Consider the following 24,734-nt stretch of genomic DNA (forward strand, 5'->3'; position numbering starts at 1 on the left):
CTACCTGGTATAGGATTCCACCTTCACTTGACAATAGAACCAGGATTATACGCACACATTGCTTCCATCCACCTAGGCAAAGTCTGATATGACATCTCCCAATTGCCGAATACTTGGGCAATTGCCTTCTGTTTTCCCAACCAAGTCTTCTTATATGAGATGGAATAGCCGAAACGACGATCTATGAATTCTTTCAATGTAGCGATTGAGGTCGGCGCATCACCCCTTATCATATTCACGATCTCCCTAGCAATGAGGGATGACGTGATTGGGTTATGGTCTTGCGAAAGAAGTTAGTTCAAGCATGTGTACAGACCGCCATATTGAGTGATTTCTAAAAATCGGTGTTTCTAACGATACATCGCATGCAGTCTCCAACTGCAATCAGAGTTCTTACTGCTAACAACCCATAACAGTGGGGTCGACTGCACGACATGGAAGTCATGGTGCGTTCAAGCATGGTATATTCGCACAACAGCTATCAACTGATCTTTCGACCCGAATAGCATCCCTTTACTCAGCTCTGACGATTCATCCCAACGAGTTACTCGTATAGGAAGCTCCTCACCACGTGACAAATCTGCAGCATCTATGTCAATTACACCATACATAGGAGGTTCGTCCATGAACTCGACGTTATACGTGGCATCATTCGTTTCACCGGGGGGGGGGGTCGACATCATCGAGGAACTCGTTCGTCCCTTCACCAATCTCCTGCTCGTATGTGTCATCTTGTAAATGAACATCATTCGTGATGTTCATCCCCTCGTCTAACGCGTTGTTCACAATGGCGAACAACGATCCTGGTTGTTCTACTGGAACTTCTTCACAAATACCATGATCATCCGTGTCAATAATAGGTCCTTCGTACGTCTGCAGCTCGAACGACGATCCTGGACATTCGTTCATATCCACAATAGGCATCCCACCAGCATCTATACTCGTGTATGGCTCTAGATCTTCTTCCTCCGCTTCAACCACATGCTCAATAGACGTTCCCGGCTGCCCATCCGCGGCGACACTCATGTAAGGAATGTTTTCGACATATAATTGCACAGTCAAATATGTTGTCCCTACGCAGTGTGCATCCAACACAATGCGCAGACCGTAATCATCAGTTATGGGAATAGCCTCATAGAGGACTGTATCATGATGCCCTTGAATCGGGTATCTTGCGGTTACCGGCAATGCATATTGATTTGGATCAATATGCAAATACTTGTATATCTTCGTATACAATTTAGTTAATTTACAACTATGGCCAATTCGAATAGGTCGAACTGGCGGAATACTATAACTAACACCGGTTTGTCCGGTTATAATGTGACCCGCTATGTACAACAATATCGTCACCGGAGTACTGCTTGAACTTCCTGCCATTTAGGTTGACGATCGGGAAAGATAAAAGACCTACACAAAAGAACAATTGTATGTATAAGTGATATGCTAAGTCAATAGTAATCAAGAATTATTTTCACTATGTTCATGCGCACGCAATCTTCCCTAAATGTTTCACTCGTGACTTCAAAATTATTTTTGCATGCAATTTATGACTTTTTTGGGAAAAGTCCTACTGAAATTTCGACAGCATGCCGTTTGTAATTTGAATATTTACCCATTTTTACAATGACCTTGAAACATTTGCAAGCAATGTAATAACATAGTTTGAGCATGCGAGAACCTATAATATCTACCAGCATGTAATTCACATCACTGCATCAGCCATGCAGGAGGCATTCAAATCAATATGTCACTCGATTTACAATTATTTAGACACATATCATACAATTATTTTGGTTATTGGACACATAACATACAATTATTTTGAAACATAACCTATATTAATAGTACTAAAATCTAAAAACTAATTAAAGTTATCGCTAAAAAGTTCACTCTCTCTTACAATTCTTGAATTTATGAAGTCATCCTTGTTAACTTTCACTATTTCAGCATTAGGGCGTGACACAATTTAAATAAAAATTAATTTATGACAATAAATTATTTTCTAGCTTATCCTTCAAAAATTTATTAGTTTATTAGCTTTGGTAGGGTTAAAATTTTAGTTTGTGCATAAAATAAAATAAAATTGCTCATAAAAAATATTACTACAATTTGATTTCAATTAAAAAACACGTGTCAATTAAATTATTATATGTTAACTTACAATTAATTTAAACTACAAATTTAAAATCTCTTTTACTTAAAAACTTCTCAAACTTTCCTATAATTTAGTTGACAATAACCCAACTTTAATTATACTTCCGAATACAAACGATGAGTAAAACTCGTAAGACCTAGAGCTACCATCTTCTTCTTTTTGTGAAAAAAATATATCATTATTAAGCTAAAATTTACTAACCACCTACTCCAAAAATTGAGCCAAAAATTGATCCAATTCCAGCTCACAAGTGTACGACTCAAATTCTCTCTTTTCTTTATTCCTTTGTTTTGAAACTCAACTTTTTCTTTAGATCTGTTAAGGAAGATGGCAGAAAATAAATTTACTTCTCTCACACAAAATTCAACTGGGCTAGGGATACCACTTATCCATCCCTCCCTTCTCATCTCCCTTCCCAGTCTGTATTGCTCTAGCTTTCTTCTTCTTTAATTAACTTAAAAAATAAACATGAACCGGTGGTCCTCCTTTGTTTACTGTATATCGTGTCTATTGATCCAGAAAAAAATTGTTCAGTGTCTTCGATTAATGCAATAATTAAACAATGTAATGTAAAATTATTCAATTTGATTTGGGTACAGAGAAATTTGTTTCAAGTTGTTCATTTTTCTAATTTACATGAAAAATTTTTTTAATTCAAATGTTACATGTCTGTATTAATAATAAAAATTGTATTAAATTTCTTTCCAATCCATACATGTCTAGATTTATGATCCCAGATATTATCTTATACAAATTTTTAAAATTTCTTTTGCAACCAGTAATGAAGCCATTAAAATTCACTTGTAGTAATTTAGTTAATATTGAAAAATTAAAACAAATTAGAAACTTAATTTAACAGGCAGAACATGAAATAAAAAATATAAAAAAGCATACGGATGAAAACTAACCTTCGTCCAGATGCAGCTATGAACCGAAAATATCCAAACCCAACTTATGAAACAAATCCAACTCAATGCAACAAATTCAAATCAGTAAGTAAAAAGCTCAATGATTCACGTTTTTGCTAAATAAAAAAGACCTACCCTATTTTCTCCCTTAAATAGCCTCGCCTTCGAACGGTCATGTAATAACCCAAGAAAAAAAAAATGAATAATAATAATAATAATAGTTAGTATTAAAAAAGAAAGTGTTTCTCTGTTAGGATCCTTGATTCCATGTTTGATGCCTAAGAAAGACCTTGTCTAAGCGAGTGCTCAGAGACCATTGCGGCTCAGTCGCTCCCTGGAGGTCGGCCTGGTCAAAATGGAATTTCATAGGATAAAACAGGGTAGACACTGTTTATATACGTAAATAAGTACATAAAATAATGTTTTGACTGATATAATTTATAGAAATATATGATAAAATAATAATAATATAGGTATCTTATGCGGGGCCCACAAGACTGTGTGGGGCCCACATGAGTCCCGAAGCCGTATGGAGGTTTACACGAGTCTCAAAGCTATTTAGGATGCATAAAATCGTATAAGAATTATTCGAGTTACGTAGGATCCATTCGGGTCTCGAAGTTGTGTGGGGCCCACATGAGTTTTCAAAATTCAAATTTAATTCTTATTCAAAAATAAATAATAAAATAAATAAATACTAAAAATGGTTCAAAATTAATAACAATGATAATAATAATGATTAATAAAAATAATAAAATAATTAATTAATTAATTGATTAATTAATTAGGTAAGTGATTAATTAAAAATTTATTTAATGGGAATGGTGGCAAGCACTCCCACATGGCCTCCATCCCCATCCCATACTCAACCCATACCTTGCCCATCCCTTGTCCATTCTTTAATTTTTAAAAATTATAATTTCACCCATCTCCCCACACTTTTATAAATTTCATTTCTTCCCCAAAATTTTCCTATAAATAGGGAGCTCTCAACCTTCATTTTTCACAACAATTTTCCAAGGAAGAGAAGGATTAGTGAGTGAAAGAATTTGTGGTGGAGAGAGAATTTTGAGTAAGTTCTCACTCACCCACTCTTTCCGATCTCATTGCTTAAAGATAGTTTTTGTGTTCGTAGCACACGGTAAAAGAAGAAGGTAAGTAAATTTTGATTATTTTAGTTTTTTTTTATTTAAAATTCATACCCGAGTTTATTTTATAAGTAAATTTCAATTATGTTAATTAGTTCCACAAAATTTCCATGAGTTTATTTTTACACATATTTAATTATACCAGTTCTATCTTTAATATACTTGTATCTATTTTTTTGGTTAAGAAATGTTCTAATCCCATCGGGTAAATTTTGAGCATTTATTTCTATTCAAAAATAAAATTATATATATTTTTAACACACAAATTGCGTGGCATGAGTTTATTTCTACGTTACATTTTTTATGAAAATATGAGTAAAGATGAGATTTTCATGATATTATTTTAAATTACATAAATTATAATAAGATGATTTTAAAACCCCTTATGGCAACGAAAGTTCAAAGTTACAGATGCTCAGTACCGCAACTTAAAGTTTATACGGATCAGAGTGCACCCACACTGTTTACAGAGTGGTTATTTATGTTAGTGGATTTCTCCTGAGTGCACACCTGGTTCCGGATCAGGACTTAATAAGAAAAATTTCACTTAAAGTTTACGTACGTTGATTTAGTTTGGTCGGCCAGCCAGCTAAGTCCAGTCTTCGGACCGCACAACCCAGTCATGGGGGTAAACATGACTTACGGCAAACAGGCCTAAGGGTGATTTTTTTTATAATATATGTTTATACATATTTAATTACGTGTACAAAGTTACTGATGATTTGAAGGAAAAGTGTAAGTTTACGTGAAAAGGATCATTCTGGTGCTTAAATGACGATCTAAGGAAAAGTATATGTATGTTTATCATAAAACATTTTTACAGTTTTAAAGTTAAAAGTTTAATTTAACAGTTATAGTATATGATTATAAAAAATTTACTGTTGAAATTGATGACAAAAGTTTTATGTAGAAATTTTTAAATTTATATTTATTCTAAAAGCAGTATTGAAATTATACTATTAAATATTGTTTTACGAAATTCTTTAAAAGCTCATTTTGGCCACACACTAATAATAATCTTATTTACTTACTGAGCGTCGTCTCACTCCAATCGTATTTTATTTCAGATAACTCTGAAGGACATGTCGGAAATCAAGCTTAGCAAGCATGTGGGTGGGGATTAGAAAAATAAAGATTGATTAGAAATATTAGTATGGTTTTAGATATTTATGTTTGTGTAATTTTTCTTCTTTTGAAATAAATGATTGTAATATGGATAATTAGCACTCTGGTTTAATAAAAATTGAGTTTATTTTGCTTCCGCTATAAATTAGTAGTAAAAAGTTAATATCCCAGGCCCCTCGGGGTCGGGGTGTTACAGGTCACCTGCGCCCCGAACGGTCACCTGCAAGCTCCGAACGGTCACCTGCAATCTCCCGTCCCCTCTGCACTCTCTGCAATCTCCCGTCCTCTCTGCAATCACTTTGCAAACACGGTTCTGAGAGCTCGAGAGGGAAATGGGCAGACGAAGCAAATCTCGCAGGTCTAACTTGCGAGATTATCCACATGTCACAAAGTTGCTCCATTTCAGAGACAAATCTCGCAACTTGGTGCTGCGAGATTTTCTAAGCCCCTGCCACGCGTCTAGGGGTGAGCAAACGGTCGGTTCGGCCATATTCGGTTAATTAACCGAAATTTTTGGTTAAAGAATACTGTTAACCAAACCGAACCCGACCGAATTTATTTTTTGGGTAATTCGGTTAACCGAATTTAACTGAGAAGTGAGGGAAGTGGGGAAGCCGTGAGGCGTGAAGGTGTATCCGAGAAGTGAGGGAAGGGGGGAAGCTTCCCGAGAAGTGAGGGAAGGGGGAAAGCCGGGAAGGTGTATCCACTATCTAGATTCTGGACTGATGCGGAGGAGAGGTGGTTAGGGAGACGATTGGGCTCGGGTGAGCTTGACGCCGATGAGGAGGAGTCGGGGGTGGTTCTCACTTCTCAGTGAACTGGTATGTGCGCAAGAGAGGAGAAATGAGAATGAGAGGGAGCTTGTGTGCTGGTGACGATGGACGGCGACGGCGATGGCGATGGCGGTGCGGAGCAGTGAGCTCGGATGAGCAAGAAAGAGGCAGTGACTCAATGATGGCCTTCCGATTTCAGAGAGCAGTGACTGTGTAGTTTGTGTTGGTGATGATGGCCAGCGAGGGCGACGGCAATGGACACAAACGAGTAGACGATGGCATCACGTGAAGATGGAGTCTAGTGGTGTGGATTGCGGCGGACCGAACTCAGGTGAGCGAGAGAGAGGCAGACTGGCAGTGACTCACTGCCAGTGAGGGAGGGCCTTCTGCGTTCTGGCTTCTGAGAGCAGTGAGAGTGTCTGAGTGTGAGACTAAGTCTGAGAGAATACTAGAATAATAATAACCGGATTTTAATTTACTAATTTATATTTAAAATTTAATTAATTTTTAATTCGGTTAATCGGTTAACCGAATGAACATTCTCCATTCACCAAACCGAAACCTGATTCACCGAAATGTTGGAAAGTATAACCGAACCGACTGAACAGAATTTTTTAACCGAACTGAACCGACCAATTTCGGTCGATTAATTCGTTTTTCCCCGAATTATGCTCACCCCTACACGCGTCACCTTCCCGCTGGCTGCAAGATTTGCTCCCTTCCGTGCCACACGTCATCTTCCTAGTGGCCCATTAGTTTAAATCTCGCAGCATCAAGCTGCGAGATTACGTGAGCATTAGTTTGGGAAATTTTTTCCCAATAAGAGTATTATTTAATATTTTATTTATTTTTTAAAAATAAAACTGAAAAAAATCTCTACAAAATTTACTAGTATAATTATTATTATTGATTACTACAAAATTATAAGAAAGTTTTCAATACTAATCAATTTATTTACCCAACGTTTTAAAAATATTAATTATTATGCTTATTAATATTTTTAGTATATTTTTCATAAATTAGTTCATTTATTAATAGTGATTATGTAAATTATCACTTCGGTTATTATTGATTGATTAAAATATAAATATAAACTATAGAAAGTATAATAACACCCTTGATCAAATTTTTTTATTGCAAATTAGGGCTTTAATTATAAATATAAGCCTTTATGCAAAATATTCTCACAAGCATTAGCAAGATACTAACAATTGCATCAATCACCTCTAGTAACCACACAATGGAGTGGCAGATTTTTTTTTTTTTTAATTAAGTTCAACCTGAAATCAAATGCTCTTTAAAAAAAATACAAAAATTGAAATAGAAGTCTTACCTCAATGGGGTTGTGGATGGAGCTTCCAAACAAAAAATCAAAACCAAAATAGTAAACTCAGAATCTTAAATAGAGAAGTGCTTCAAGTAAATTTGAAGAATTAATGAAATTACTTAGGATTTTGGATAAGAAAAACATACCCCATTCCTACGAGTTTTATAGGTTACTCGATCGAGCTCAAACTGTCACCTGGTCCACCAATGGCAACCCGCTAGCCTCCGTCGTCCTCCTCCTGCCAGAAGCTAGGCTCTCTGCAACGTTCGTTCGTTCGTGACTGCTCTGCAACGTCTGTTCGCGAGTGAAGAGAAGGGGGATAGGCCTGTTTGAATAGTTAATGCAAATCTCATTAGATGAACTAGCAAGATTTGTCACGCGTAACACAACGAACAATTGTTCCATTTCCTAAGCAAATCTTGTTATTTCGTCTAACAAGATTTGCCTTTACACACGTCAACACCCGAGTATCTGACCCCTTTAAATCTCGCTACTCCAAGTAGCGAGATTATGTCAGAATAATTTTGGGAAATACTTAAGGTATTATTTAATATTTTTTATTTTTTTAAAAAAAGAATAAATGGAGAAAAAAACTCATTGAACCTAGGCATGAAAGATAGTAAAAAAGTTAGGAAAAAAGTAGTAAAAGAGTAGGACTGTACTAATGAAATGGTGTACTTTCGAAGTCAAAAAAGTGAAATTACACGTGAAGGTGATCAATTGGTTAGGGTTGAAGGGGATGAAGCAATTTGAAACTTTCAAAGTGGGCGGCGACGACAAGACATGTAGCAGCTAAAGGGGTTGTTGCCCGCTACATTTGACCAACACATTATACATGTGATTCATAATAAAAATTATAAAACCCTATCCTTCAAGGGAAGATTCTAAACACATCAATATTAATATATAGATCTATATATATAAAAGGATTCCATGTTTTATTTTAAACCTTACTAGTTTGTCCTACCTCCTTTAATAAATAAATTTAGTTTGAGTATTCGTTGAGTAACCATTTAATTATATATATATATATATATATTATATTATATTATATTAAAAAAATATTAATTAAAGAGATATACTATTTTCTATATTTTATGTTTTTTCGTTAATTTATTAATAAATAAAATTAAAAAGAGTATTATTTCTATTTTTATTTTTAAATATCACTTTATATAAAATATTTTAAAAAATTTAAAATAAATAAATTATATTTTTAAACGGGTTCTTAACGGATACCCGGTTATGATCCATTTATTATATGAACTTGTTTACAAGCACCACCAACTCAATCGAATTATGAAATTCGAGAATTTTTTTGATGCCGATAAGTTCTTTTTTCTTTAATAATTATCTTCTCACAAAAATATTTGTCCATTTATCTTAGCATAAGGGTATTATTGGAATTAAAATTTTATTTTATAAAAAATTCTAACAGTTAATTGGATGGAAGAGTAATATTCAGCATTTTTTATTTCTAGACTGTAAAATAATTAAAAAAAATAGACACCTCGTTTTAATTTTTTTTTTTAAAAATTTTATTCATCCCTCCTTGAATAATTCCTTTTTTTTTTTTCTTTAATTCAACCAGCTGATTAACCTTCTGACCATATCACAAAAAGATCAGGGTTGGCTGAGGTGTCTCCTTCTCAAATGTCAGTTGGATAAAGATCAGGGTTTTCCCATCTAGCCGTGGTTCTGTCAACACCACAATTTCTAAGCATTGGCGGCATTCAACCCTGTCGTAAACCCTAGCTCATATCTAATTTGAGAGTAAGATAATAATAATTCTTCTTCCAATTTTAAGTTCACACATTATTTAATAAAAAAATTAAAATATTATTATTATAAATTCAGCATATTTTAACAAAAATAACTTTTATTTTGGAAGATGATAAGTGATAAATTATATTTTCATATTAGGGTTCTTGGTGGGATTGTATATAAAACATTATGCAATAATTATAGATCTATAATCTATAATTTTCTTGGCATCTCTTAGTTTTGGAATCAATGGAATGTTAGTATCATTGATGGTGGGAAGAAGCAGGGATGAATTAATGAATGAAAGAGACCATCCATGATATATATCTTGGCCTAAAACATGCCAACTAAGAAATGAAAAAAAGGAAAAAAGAAAGAAACAAAAGTCATACCATTAGGTCCCAAAGCCTTATCTTTTTGAATTTTAAAGATTATCTTTCTAATCTACTCCACATAAAAAAGACTATAGTGAGGCTATGTTTTTCCTTGAAGTAGTTAGAGCACGTCCCGTTTGTGACACTATTAATAGAGATCAGATTAGAGGTATGTAGTAATCTGAACCTGAAAAATAAAATAAAAATGGATGAAAGAAAAATGGAAATAAATAAAGAAGGAAAAGAATTTTTAAAAAAAAACTAGCGGGGATTCGTCGACCAACCAACTGACTTTGTCGAATAATATCCTTCTTTGACCGGTCGATGAAGACACGTGTCTCATCGACGAAGATTTACTGAGAGAGGTTTCAGATATTTCTGAGATTCGTCGACGAACTCACGTCTTCGTCGACGAGCGTTCTTCTTGGTATCGTCGATGAATCCACGTGTCTCATCGACGAAACCTTGACTATAAATAGGGTTGCTTTCATTTTAAGTAAAGATTTCTCTCTCCTCATGCCTCTCTCTCTCTCTCTCTCTCTCTCTACCCTACGACTCCCTCACTCTTTCTCTTCGATTCCAGCTCCGTTAAAGCCCGATTTGATGATCAGGAACCACCACGAGGTTCTTGAGAAGACTCTTTACAACTTAAGCGGAGCAAATTTTTAGTTTGGGATTCCGGGGTACCATCCTAAAACCAGGGTGAGTAGGATATTTTTTAATATTAAATTAAGTATTTAGAGTGTGTGGGCTTAGAAGATGTGAAATGATAAATATCTTGGGGTTAAACTAATTAAGTTAGGATTTTTGGAATATAGGGTTTCATTTCCTGTGCGATTTGGGCAGAATATTCGAGGAGTAGGTAAGGGGAATTAATTATAGAAGGTTTTTATTAAGTTTAAACTGGTTAAATTCGATTATACAAATTTATATACTTTGGTATGATTTTCTGAACAGTTAGACATTTGGAAAATAATGATTTTTGATATATATTATATAAGGAAAAAATTGTGTGGCATGAATATAACTTTCATAAATTAACTGGATGTGAATATTGGCTGGTTGTGGATATAGTTTATTTGTGAATAAAGATTTGTTGCGAATACTGACTACTTGTGATTACTGTGTGATGAATAATTTGATGTGTGAATGAGTCATTTTGTGTGGTTATTCAGGTGTATCACAATATAACATTGGCGGGCCTAAGGAGTTCGTTATATTACCTAGATATAATCACGATATAACATTGACAAACCTGAGGAGTTTGTTATATTGTCATTATATATTGAGGTAGAACATTTCGTAAGCCTGAAGAGTTTGTTCTACTGATATACTACAAGTAGGTCATGGGGATTGGATATTGGTGAATAGTGGTGTCTGTGTGGGTCATGTTTTATCCTGTGTGGATGATGGCGCCTGTGTAGGCCATGTTGTATCCTATGTGGATGTGAGTCTTGTGTGGATGGTATTCTCTGTGTGGATGTGTGTGGTTATGAGTATACATGGATCTCAGTGAAATGGTTTATAATGAATGTGTGTGAACTTAATTATATAAGTATTTATGACAATGTAAAATTCTCTGCCAAGAGCTTGCTAAGAAAGGCGAGTGTTCTGATAATTTTCAGTTTGGTACTAAAGTAGAGGGAAACTACTTGTATTGGCGGGAAATCTTCCCTATTCTTGGAGACTTTGCTTGGATACATAACCCGGTAGCTTATTTAGTAAGGTGAGTGCCCTGGTATTGGTACTAAGGTAGAGGGAAGCTACTTGTATGGGTAGGTAATCTTCCCTATTCTCGGGAACTATCACTAAAAATAATTATGTATGTGTGAGTGTAATTTGTATGTGCTTCATTTACTGATGTTGAATAACAGACGATTATATTTTGTATATATTTAAACTCTGTACCACGCACTGTTATGGTTTATTCTTCCTTACTGAGATGTGTCTTACCCTAACAAATGATTATATTTTCAGGTCCATCAGGAGATCGAGCTTAGAGCTCTGGGCAGGATAGTATTTTTGGTGAATTTTGGGGTGACTGTAAGAATAGTTTATGTATAGTTTACATTTTTAAATACTAGGATGTAATATAAGCATATGGATGCTGTTGTTTTATTTGGGACTTATAGGTAAACTCTGGTATTTAAATTGAGATTGTTATTTATTTCTGCTACATGATTGTAGTTTATGGTATCAGAAACAGGTGAATGAAACACGTAACCTTCGGGCCCCACTTGGCGGGTTCGGGGCATTATAGAGGTAGTAAAAGTCTCATTGAAATAATCAGTCAACGACATAAGCCCCACTATTTGGTTTCACCTTCTTATTTGAGAAATGAAAGCATGAAAAAAGGATGTATTCTTGTTACTATTCTCTAACATTCTAATTTAGCCTTCAAAGCCCAAAAAATGTTCCTCCCTTTCCCAATTTTAGACTCCTTTCAAGATTCTCTATTTTATTCTTGTCATAGATATGCTTAACCTCTTTTACTTCTTTGATATCAACCTATAGCTCGTAAATCTTTTTCTTTCTTTTTCATTTAACCTTTTATCTTCACTTCATTTGAAAGGCTTTTGTCTATAACCTTTAGGTTTTTGGGCAACCTTATATAACTTCGAGCTCGTGACCTAAAAAATCCATCCTTCTTGAACGATCTTCAAAAAATCTTATTTGAAAATCCATCTACTATCAAAATAGAACTTTGTTCAAGATTGAGAATTATAATGTCATAGGTCCAACAATATAGGTCGATGATTTGAGCTATAACATCCAATTATGATAATTTTAGCTTTCTCAAAAATAATGTATCATAGTGCAAAGCAAACCCCTCTATATAGTCTTTTTTGGATAGTGTTCCTCCCCTTTTATTATCCCAAAAGGATTAAAACAAGCATTAGTAGCATTGATTCCATTCCTCTAAGCAATTCTTAAATCCAGTCATTTCATGATGTCTCTTCCATTCCTCTAAAAATATTTGAATTTTTTTTCTTAGAAAAAGGGACTTCCATATATACAAACACAATAGCTAAAACGTATCAACTTTCATTGTAACGACCCCCAAATTACTACATTTTTTTAATATTCTTTTTGCAACAACATTTATTACTCTGATACCCATAATGATTTTCACTATAACATCCCGGACCCAAAGTGGTACTGAGGATACCTTATCATAAATCATACCATCTATGCAGCAGAAAACATAAAATACTTAAACCTTATTTACAATACCAGAGTTTCAGTATTTCCCAAAAATATACATATACATCTCCCAAAAAATTCACAAGAACTCCTAGGGACTACTAAAATTATATCTCCCAATATAACACTTACCCTACAGTTAGGGTAGTACTAAAGTCCCCTCTATCTCGGAACTCGCTTTGCAAGTCGGTCTGGATTTCCTGAAATGGTTGAATTTATGGGCTGAGACAGTTCTCAGTAAGATGAGAAATGTTATTACCACTGTGTGGCAAATGAATTTACATGAATAATACATTTACTAATCAAGCTGTAACTAAGATAACATTTTAGTGTAAGACATATCATAACTCACACCTATGTCACTTAAAAATACAAGCGTTCTTGAATTTTCTATTTAATAATACATTTAGCTATAATATTTATAGTTTCTGTTTTCTATAAATCTACATACATATGTAACTGTAAAAATTTTCCTGAATGGATAACCGTATATCATGAATTAACCCCGCATGATTCGGGTTGTGCGGCTCATGGGCTGGACTTAACTCTGGCTAGCTTACCAGGTTAGGTCAAACTGTAAACCTCTGTAGTACAATTGGCCTACAGAACTTCCATTTGCAGAATAAAAATGGCATAAAATTCTAGTTAATGTGACTAAATGATACACATCATTGAAAATCAAAAATGAAAAGGTGATAAAAGAGTTAGAAGTTCTAAAGTCCAAAACTTCCATGGATAATGAAAAAGACTTATATATTTCTGAATTAGAAAATAAAATCAGTAAGATGACTCAAAACCAAGAAAAGCTACAAGAAAAGGGCAAAATAATACAAAATTCAGAAATCTGTGATCTTAAAGGAAAAATTGAAGATCAAGCAAAAATAATTTACAATTACACAAAAGGAAAAGAAAACTTTGATAAAATGATAGGTGTACAAAGAATGTCTTTAAATAAAGAGGGCATAGAGTTCAATGGAATTGAAAATACAAAGAAAAAGAACCTCTATATGGCATACTTTACAAAAGCATCTAAAAATTATGCTGGCCCCTCTTCAAATGCTTACACTCACACCACATGCTTTCTATGTAGGAAGAAGGGACATATAAAGTTTGAATGTCCATTAAAGAGAAAAGGTGTGAAAAGTAAACAAGTTTGGAAAGTAAAATAAACATCTCTTGTTAAACCATCCGGACCCAAGAAAGTATGGGTACCAAGATGAAAGACTAGTTCATAAACCAAGGACTCCATAAATCTTAAGTTTTTATTAGGAATTAAGAAAACTAAAATCATATGGATTAGTTATAACTCAAGAACAAAATTATCCTTGTTCAAATCTATGGAAAATCATTTTATAATACAAGGATATTAAACTAAAGGATAATCTCAAAGAAGAGTTTAAGAGCTTATTGATAACTACAACTGTACTGATCTAGAGAAATTATGGTATTTAAATAATGAAAGAAAGGGGAAAAGGAAATTTTATTTTAATATTTAACAGGGTCTCGTCAACGAACACAGGGGATTCGTCGATGAGCACACATGAGGGGATCACCAAGAGGATATATCACAGTTCTAAATTTCGTCGACGAGGAGTAAGCATTCGTCGACGAATTTCCTTCTTGACCTCGTCAACGAAGTGACGTGGCTCGTCGACGAAGGCCAGTGTATAAATAGGCCTTAGCTTCATTTTTGGTTGAAAATTCACACACAAACCTCTCTTTCTCTCTCCTCTTCGGTTCCCCACCCTTCTCTCTAAGTTTCTGGGTTCATTCTTTGCCAGATCGAAGATCCGGAGCCACCACGACACTTCTAGGGAAGTTCTCTTCAAGTCTGTTGGAGTGGATTGTTGGTGGGGCTAGCTTGGACTCCATCCCAAGTTTAGGGCAAGACTTTTTATTTAGTATTTGACCTTCCTGTAGTTGTAGAAATTATAGTAGTGAAGAAAATGCTGAAATTTTGTTATGAGAGATGTTGATTTCAGGGTGTTGAACGGGGAACCCTGCGGGTACAAGACTGGTATATTTTAGGGGCTCTTCAAGAATCAGGTAAGAGGATAAACTAAGCTAGTTGTTTTCATGAAAACACATGTATAATCTTATAGCATTTAATTTCAAGAATATATATATATATATATATATATATATATATATTAGCATTATGTTTTGGAAAATATTGCTGTAAATAATGATATGATTTAAATATGAGTAATACCCATTTTGTGTGGCATGAGTAAAATTTATTATGGTTTATTGTTTATGGGAAAATGTTTAAATGATACAAAGTTTTTATATGATATGTCAGCGTACGGGCCGAGGATTTTATTATGATATTGGCTTATGGGCTGAGAATTTTTTTATATGATATGTTGGCATACAAGCTGAGCCTTTTATGTGATATGTCGACGTGCGAGCCAAGAATTTTATCTGATATGTAATACGGCGTATGGGCTGTGATTGAAAAAATACGAATTGTCGGCGTATGAGCCGAAGATTTTTTATGATATGAGATGCAAAATTTTATGATGAGATTAATTTGACAATTACTATTATGGAATAGCCAAGTATAATTTGGAATATGCTATAAGTTATCAAAACTTGATTGGCTTGGTTTAGGCTTTCACGAAGTACGGTACCGTAGCTATGATCACGATTATGATATGTTAGTGCTACCGTAAGCCATACGGGACAACGGGAGAATGGCAATCGATGTGGTTTATTGTAGTGTTGGAGCTCCTAGTGTACGGACCAGTAGAGGTAGACCCATCGTACTTACAGACTTTTGCTTTTGATTCAGAAGTGGTCGGCCAACCATTGTCGAATCTCGCCTTCAGGCCGCATAACCCTGTCATGTGGGGGTAAGACATGACACCAGTTAGCTAACCTTCCAGGATGTTTTCTATTATTATTATTATTATCTGAGATGAAGTAAGTTTATGGAAATTCAGTATGTTCCCCTATGATATGATTATATACATGTTTTTCCCAGATATGACGTAGATAATTGTACCTAGTATGTTTATGTATAGTTATATGTATAACACGGAAATACTTATGTTGCCACACATTGGTATTAGTTTATTTTCCCTTACTGAGAGGTGTCTCAACCTAAATTATATGAACATTTCAGGAGCCCCATATAGAAGAGCGGATAAAGCTCCGTAGCGTTAGTTTTTGATAGTCCTACCTTACCTAAAGGGTAAGTACTTGCTAGGGTTAGACGAATTTTTGGGTGGCGACCCTAGGACTATTTTGGAAATTTTTGAGATGCGTATATTTATATGACGATTGTAGTAAACTTTGGTATTGGGTTGTATGGTATTTTGATTGTATATGATTTCACGTTTCATGTTGCTTAGGTAATGGTGATGAATTTTAGATTACCCCTAGTACCCTTGGGTCCAGGTGGGTTATGGTTTACCAGGATATTATTATTATGTGAAAAAAAAAGTATAGTAATCTATCTAATAAATTAAGCCGGTCGTTACAGTTTGGTATTAGAGCCTAAGTTGTCAGGTTCTGTAGACTTTAGAGTGCAGCGGAAACGATACCAGAGTATAGGAAAATGATTTAAGATTTTGTTCTACAGTCTAGAGGCAGGACTTCCGTGGCGGTTTCTGTGTTTTTCCTGAGGTGACTATTTCAGGAAAAAAATAGTAAACTATTGTCGGATTGTATTCGTAGAATGTAGGACAGGAGTTAGGAAAAAGCTGAGGAAGTTAAGATAAGGAACTATGTTAGGCATGTAAATTATAAGGATAGGGTTTCTAAGTTACATTTATTGTTTTTCATGATGGATCCAGGAGGAGGTAGTACCCATGTGAGCAGCCGTGATGGAGCAGGGCCCTCGGGTACAAGCGGGACTGATTCTTATGCAGTACTGCGCAGTGTGGCTCAGAAGATTATGACTGAGATTGCTAGGAGCTCTAGAGAGCAGGGAGGTTCGTCTGTAGGTCGTGGGTGTACGATAAAGAAGTTTACTAAGTTGAATCCTCCGACATTTTCAGGAGGAGTTGATTCTGCAGTCACTGAGAATTGGATGCAGGAGATCGAAACAGTCCTGGCTGTATCACAGTGTACGGAGGAACAGAGGGTCCTCTTCGCTACCTATAAAATGATAGGGGAGGCCAAGAGGTGGTGGACTGCCGTGAGACTTCTGGAGTAGCAGAGGACGACGTCGATAGCGATGCCATGGGATCAATTTAAAGAATTATTCTTTGACCGATATTTTCCAACTATTGTCAGGGAAGATAAAGTGCAAGAGTTCCCAAGTCTGAAGCAGGGACAGCTGTTGGTCTAGCAGTATGTGGTGCAGTTTATAGAGCTTTCTCACTTCGCTCTATATATTGTTCCTGATGAGATAAAGAAGGCGAGACACTTTGAAAGAGGATTAAGGAGAGGCATATACAAGCAGGTGGTAGTGCTAAAGATACAGGACTTTGCTGAGTTAGTCGATAGAGCAGCCTTGGCAGAGGTTAGTGAGCGTATGAATGCAGAGGAATAGGAGCAGAAGAAGAGATCTGCATCTTTAGGCTATTAGCAGGGTCCTAGGCAGCGTCAGTGGAGGAGAGGAAACTATGACAGAGGACAAAGGTAGAGGACTGGGGATTATGAGGTACATATAGTGCAAAATCCTCCTATCTGTCAGAATTGTGGGAGGAGACACTGGGGAGAATGTCGAGTAGGGAGAGTTGTTTGCTATCGCTGCGGTAGATAGGGACATCTGGTGTGAGACTGCCCTACACTACTAGAAGTTGCTCATGCTCGTAGACTGTACCGGGGAGGCTATCAGGCGCCATGTGGAGGCCAGTAGAGGAATATGGCTCTAGTCAGAGTTTTCGCTCTAACATCGGGTGATGTTGAGACAACCGGCAATGTTGTGACATGTATGGTTAGCATGCTTTCTTTTTAAAGTTATTGTATTGTTTGATTTAGGAGCCACACGTTTGTTCGTGTCCATGAGTTGTATTAAACTGTGTGGGGCAAAAGCACAGCTGTTAGATACTGAGTTATAAGTGACTACACCGACCAAGTCAGCAGTGAGGTGTAGTAGTGTATTCCTGGGTTTTCTTGTGAATATTCAAGGGGAAATTTTGTCTGCCAATTTGATAGTGCTAGACGTGCATGGGTTCAATGTAATATTCGGTATGGACTGGTTAGCAGCCAATTACGCCAACATAGATTGTCGTTTAAAGGAAGTATTGTTCAGACCTTCGGGAAAACTATAATTCAAGTTTATATGATCGCGAGTGCAATCCCCTCCCCAGTTAGTTTTAGCTATTCAAGAGAGGAGATTGCTCCTAAGTGGTTGTCAGGGATTTGTGGCATTTGTGAAGGAAATGGCAGGGAATGAAGTAAAGCTCACTAGTACGCTAGTAGTAAAGGAGTTTACGGATGTTTTTCCAGATGAGTTACCAGGCTTGCCACCTGATGGGGAGATAGATTTTTCTATTGATATGATTCTAGGTACAATGCCGATCTCTAAAGCACCTTACCGAATGGCGCCAGTAGTTTTAGAAGAATTAAAGAATCAGTTACAAGATTTGCTCGATAAGGGTTTTATACAACACAGTATCTCTCTGTGGGGAGCCTTAGTTCTATTTGTGAAGAAGAAAGACGAGACTATGAGAATATGTATAGATTATAGGGAAATTAATAAAGTGACAATCAAGAACAAGTATCCTCTACCCCGTATAGATGATTGATTTGACTAGCTCTAGGGTACACAGGTGTATTCTAAGATTGACCTTAGATCAAGCTATCATCAGGTGAAAGTGAAAGCTAAAGATGTATTGAAGACGACCTTCAGTACCAAATATGGGCATTATAAATTTCTTGTTATGCCTTTTGGTCTGACGAATGCTCTTGCAGTATTTATGGACTTGATGAATAGAGCCTTCTACCAAAACTTGGACCAGTTTGTTGATATTTTTATTGATGATGTACTGGTCTATTCGATGAGTTATGGGAAGCATGAGATGCATTTGAGGGAGGTTTTACAGATGCTCAAGAAAAAGAAGTTATACACCAAGTTCAGCAAATTTGAATTTTGGCTCGAGAAGGTTGTGTTGTTGGGGCACGTCATCTCAGGGGATGGAATTTCTGTGGATTCTAGTAAGATTGATGCAATAGTGAATTGGGTTAGACCGAGGAATGTCTAGAAGATCAGGAATTTCTTGAGGTTAGCTAGTTATTACCATCATTTTTTTGAGGGATTCTTAGCGTTATTAGGGCCTCTGACACGACCGACTAGGAAGAACACCAGATTGAATGGGACGATAAGTGTGAGCAGAGTTTTTAGGAATTGATGTAGAGGCTTGTCACGGCACCATTATTGATCATCCCGTCAGGGGGTGGGGGTTATATTATCTACAGTGATGTGTCCTTGAAGGGACTTGGTTGTGTACTGATGCAACATGGTAAAGTGGTAGCGTATGCTTCTAGGTAGTTGAAGGAATATGAAAAGAACTACCCTACCCATGATCTTGAATTGGATGCAGTGGTATATGCATTGAAGATTTGGAGGCATTACCTGTAGGACGTGCGATGTGAATTTTTCTCCGACCATAAGAGTCTAAAATACTTTTCCACCTAGAAGGAACTGAACATGTGGTAGAGAAGGTGGTTGGAGCTTATTCAAGATTTCAATTGTACCATCAATTACCACCCAGGGAAAGCAAATGTGGTAACTGATGCGTTGAGTAGGAAGTTTATGGGACCAGCGCTGGCAGTTATGGAGATTCAGTATCCAATCATGATGGATTTGGAGAGACTCTGCATAGAGTTGGTTGAGAGTGATCCTCAAGTATGTATTACTAGTCTAGTGGTGCAGCCTACTCTGCAGGAAAGGATTAAAGCTGCTCAGAAAGACGATCCAAAATTATTAGAGGTCTTAGTCAAAGTGTAGAATGGGCAAGGGGAGGAGTTATGTATTACAGATGATGGAGCTTTGTGGTTTCGTTCCAGATTATGTGTTCCTGCCGATGCTGACATCAAGAAGACCATCTTAGAGGAGGCTTATAGATCTTTGTACACAGTTCATCTCGGTAGTACGAAAATGTATAGAGATCTACGAGAGTTTTATTGGTGGAGTGGTATGAAGAAAGAGAAAATAATGATATTTAAATACTAAGAGAGAGAGAAATGAAAACAAAAATAGAAGGAGAAAGTAGGCTTCGTCGACGACATCGCATTTTGGAGATAATAATAATTGGGGATAATAATAATAATAATAATAATAATAATAATTTCAAGAAATTGACAGAACCTGTTGATGAATACAGGGCTTCATTCACAAGTACATAAGGAAATTCATTAACGAATATAGGGATTCGTCGACGAGAAAATACCGAGAGAGGTTCTAGGGCAGCCTGAATTTCATCGACGAATATAGGGAGTCGTCAACGAATTTACTGAAGGATTCATCGACGAAGTGACGTGTCTCATCGATGAATCTAGTAGTATAAATAGTGGAAAATCGGGATATTTTGTCATTTTCAGCACCTCTCTCTCTCTCTCTCTCTCTCTCTCTCTCTCCTCTCTCTCTCCTACGACTCTCTCTCTCTCTTCGATTTCGAGCCAGTTTTACGCCGAATCGACAAACTAAAGTCACCATTATGCTCTTGGGAAAGTTCTCTCCAAATCTTCTGGAGTGGATCGTTGGTGAAAGCGAGTTGGAAACCATCCCTGAGTTGAGGTAAGACTTTTTAAACCATATATGGTCTTACGAGTGTTATAGGAAATGATGTATGCATGAAAATACTGAAGTTTAATACTAGGAATTTTCATGTTCAGGGTATTGTTCAGGAAATCCTACGGGAGTTAGACTAGAATATTTTGGTGGCTTTCTCAGTAGCCAGGTAAGGGGATAAAGTAAGCTAGTTCTTTTTGAGAAAATTTATGTATATATATATAGCATTTGGTTCCTGGAAAATAAATATATTTATATATGATATATCATTTATATTTGGGAAATAATATTAAATATGATCGTATGTTGAATATGGAAAACCTGTTCAGTGTGGCATGAGTAGAAATGGCTATAAGATACTATTTTCTAGAAATGTGATTATCATGCGGATTTTTATGATGAAAAACCGGCGAATGGGCCAAGATTTTATGGTATGTTTGCTGGCGTACGGGCCGTGCTATGACGTGATTTGCCAGCATACAGGCTGTGCTATGATATGTTTGCCGGCGTACGGGCCGTGCTATGATGTGATTTTTCAGCGTACGGGTTGTGCTATGATTTGCCGGCGTACGGGCTGAGCTGTGATAAAATGTGTAATACCGGCGTACAGGCCGATGATTTTCATGATACACATTTATACGCAAAATGATATGATTAATGTGAAAATAAATGATATGAGATATCTATATATCACAGTTTTAGTATATGTTATATGATATCAGAACTTAGTTGGTTTGGTCTAGGCTAGCACTTGCACGGTACCGTTGCTATGTCCATGGTCTTTGTGATCATGATATTTGTGTTAACACCGCTGTACAGAGCGGTGTGAGATTGGATGGTTGATGTGGTTATTAAGAAGTGTGTGTGATCGCCCCTAGTGTACGGACTAGGTCAGGCAGACCCATCGGACTTACAGACTATATGTTTGACTTGGTAGTGGTCGGCCAACCATTGTCAGGTTCTACCTTCGGGCCACACAACCCAGTCATGTGGGGGCAATACATGAGAACAGCCAGCTAACCTACCAGGAATATTTTTATGTTATTATTACTATATGAGATGAGATATGTTTATGAAAATGCAATATGTTTTGCCATGATTTGATGTGTATATGATTTCCCAGATTTGACAAAATAGTTACTGGATATGTTCTGTATGGGATATGTATAACACAGTTTACTCATGTTGTACACACTAGTATTAGTTTATTTCCCTTACTGAGAGATGTCGCACTCCTAAATTTTATAAACTTTTCAGGAACCCCAGATACGAGAGCGGGAAAAGCCCCGTTGATCTAGAGCAGTTACCCACCCTTTTTGAAGGGTAAATCTTGTAGGGACGGCTAGGTTTTTTTTTAGAAATGTCCCCAGATTTTATTTTTGGGATGTATATACTGGATTAGAGTGAAATTAGTGACTCTGGTATTTGTGTAATGAGATGGATGTTTGGTGTTTATAATACTATGATTATATGTTGCCTGCTGCTTACGCTTCCGCGTTGTGTTCTGATTTATCTCTAGTACCCACGGGTCCAGGTGTACTATGATCTGCTGAGCTAGGAATTATGATATTAATTATAAAAAAAAAAAATGAGGAAAATAAGCAGGTCGTCACAATATAGCACAGTGTTTGACGTGCCAGCAGATAAAAACTGAGTAACAGAGGTCGGCGGGTCAATTGTAGCTAATTTTTATCCTAGAGTGGAAATGGGATCACATATCTATGAATTTTATTACAGGGCTACCATTGGCATTACATAGTCAGAATGCTATTTGGGTGATTGTAGACCGTTTAAGTAAGACTGCCCATTTTCTTCCTATTAAGATCAACAACTCCATTAATTGTTTAGCAGAGATTTATATTCAGGAGATAGTCTGTTCTCATGGGATGCAAGTTTATATAATGTTAGATCGAGACCCGCATTTCACGTCACGATTTTTGAGGAGCTTACAGGAAGCCCTAGGGTCTCAGTTATCTTTTAGTACGACATTCCATCCTCAGTCAGACGGGCAGACTTAGAGGACGATACAAATATTAGAAGATATGCTTCAAGCATGTGTGCTAGATTTTAGGGGTAGTTGGACCCAGTTTATGCCGCTGGTGGGGGTATCAGACCAGCATTGACATGACATCGTTTGAGGGGCTCTATGGTAGGAGATGCTGTTCTCCTTTATTTTGGGATGAAGTGGGTGAGCGGCGAGTTGTGGGACCAGAGCTTGTACAGCAAACGTATGATAAGGTTTGACTCATCAGAGATGGAATCAGTGCAGCTCAAAGCCGACAGAAGAGTTATGCCAATAATCGTCGCAGGAAGTTAGAGTTTGATATCAGTGACCATGTGTTTTTAAAGATAGCTCCATTAAAAGGGGTTATGAGATTTGAAAGGAAAGGTAAACTTAGCCCTAGGTTCATTGGCCCATTTGAGGTTCTAGAGAAAGTGGGGCCAGTTGCCTACAGGTTAGCTTTACCACCCGTATTGTCCAAGATACACGACGTATTCCACGTTTCCATGTTGAGGAAATACGTCCCAGATTATTCTTATGTAATTAGCTATGGTGAATTAGAACTCAGTGATTCACTAGTTTATGAGGAGGTACCAGTTCAAATTATAGACAAGAAAGAGTAGGAATTGCGTAATAAGAAGATTCCTCTAGTAAAAGTTTTGTAGAGAAATCACGCAATAAAAGAAGCTTCTTGGGAGCTCGAGGAACATATAAGGTAGAAATACCCGCAATTGTTCCAAGATATTAGTTATAACCGGGTAAAATGTAAATAGTTGGGTAATGTTTCTTTTGCAGGTACATGTAATAATTTAGTTAGTGAATAGTCTTTTTGTTTTGGGGGAAATTTTATTTTATATATGTAATCTCCCAGGATTTGGAATGTAACCACAGTATTCCTCCGCCATAAGTGAGGGTAAGTAATAAAATAAGTAGACCATTTTGCCTTAAAGGGATGATGAATCATATGGATAGTAAATTTCGAGGACGAAATTTTATAAGGAGGGGAGAATGTAGTGACCCGGAGAAATTATGTTATTTAAATAATGAAAGAATGGGGAAAATGAAATTGTATTTTAATATTTAACAGGGTCTCGTCGACGAACACAGGGGATTCATTGACGAGCACACATGAGGGGATTGTCGACGGGGACGTGTCTCGTTGACGAAAAGATACCGAGATGATATATCACAGTTATGAATTTCCCTGATGAGGAGTAAGCATTCGTCGATGAATTTCCTTATTGATCTCGTCGACGAAGGCCAGTGTATAAATAGGCCTAAACTTCATTTTTGGCTGAAAATTCACGAACAAATCTCTCTTTCTCTCTCCTATTTGGTTCCCCACCCTTCTCTCTAAGTTTTTGAGTTGTTCTTTGCCGGATCGAAGATTTGAAGCCACCACGACACTTCTGGAGAAGTTCTCTTCAAGTATGCTGGAGTGGATCGTCAGTGGAGTTAGCTTGGACTCCATCCCAAGTTTAGGGTAGGACTTTTTATTCAGTATTTGACTTTCCTATAGTTATAGAAATTATAGTAGTCAAGAAAATACTGAAGTTTTGTTCTGGGAGATGTTGATTTCAGGGTGTTGAACGGGAAACCCTGCGGGTGCAAGACTGGTATATTTTAGGGGCTTTTTAGGAATCAGGTAAGGGGATAAACTAAGGTAGTTCTTTTCATGAAAAAATATGTATAATCTTACAGCATTTAATTTCAGGAATATATATATATATATATATATATATATATATTAGCATTATGTTTGGGAAAAATACTGCTTTAAATAATGATATGATTTAAATTTGAGTAATATCAGGAATCAGGTAAGGGGATAAACTAAGTTAGTTCTTTTCATGAAAATATATGTATAATCTTACAGCATTTAATTTCAGGAAAATAAATATATATATTAGCATTATGTTTGGGAAAAATACTGCTTTAAATAATGATATGATTTAAATTTGAGTAATACCCATTTTGTGTGGCATGAGTAAAATTTATTATGGTTTACTGTTTCTGGGAAAACGTTTAAATGATACAAAATTTTTATATGATATGTCGGCGTACAGGCCGAGAATTTTATTATGATATATTGGCGTACGGGCCGAGAGTTTTCTTATATGATATACCGGCGTACAGGTCGAGCCTTTTATATGATATGTCAGTGTACAGGCCGAGAATTTTATCTGATTTGTAATAGGCCTACGGGCTGAAGATTTTTATGATATGAGATGCAAAATTTTATGATGAGATTAATTTGACAATTA

Source organism: Malania oleifera, chromosome 2 (assembly GCF_029873635.1).
Source record: "Malania oleifera isolate guangnan ecotype guangnan chromosome 2, ASM2987363v1, whole genome shotgun sequence".
Lineage (NCBI taxonomy): Eukaryota > Viridiplantae > Streptophyta > Magnoliopsida > Santalales > Ximeniaceae > Malania > Malania oleifera.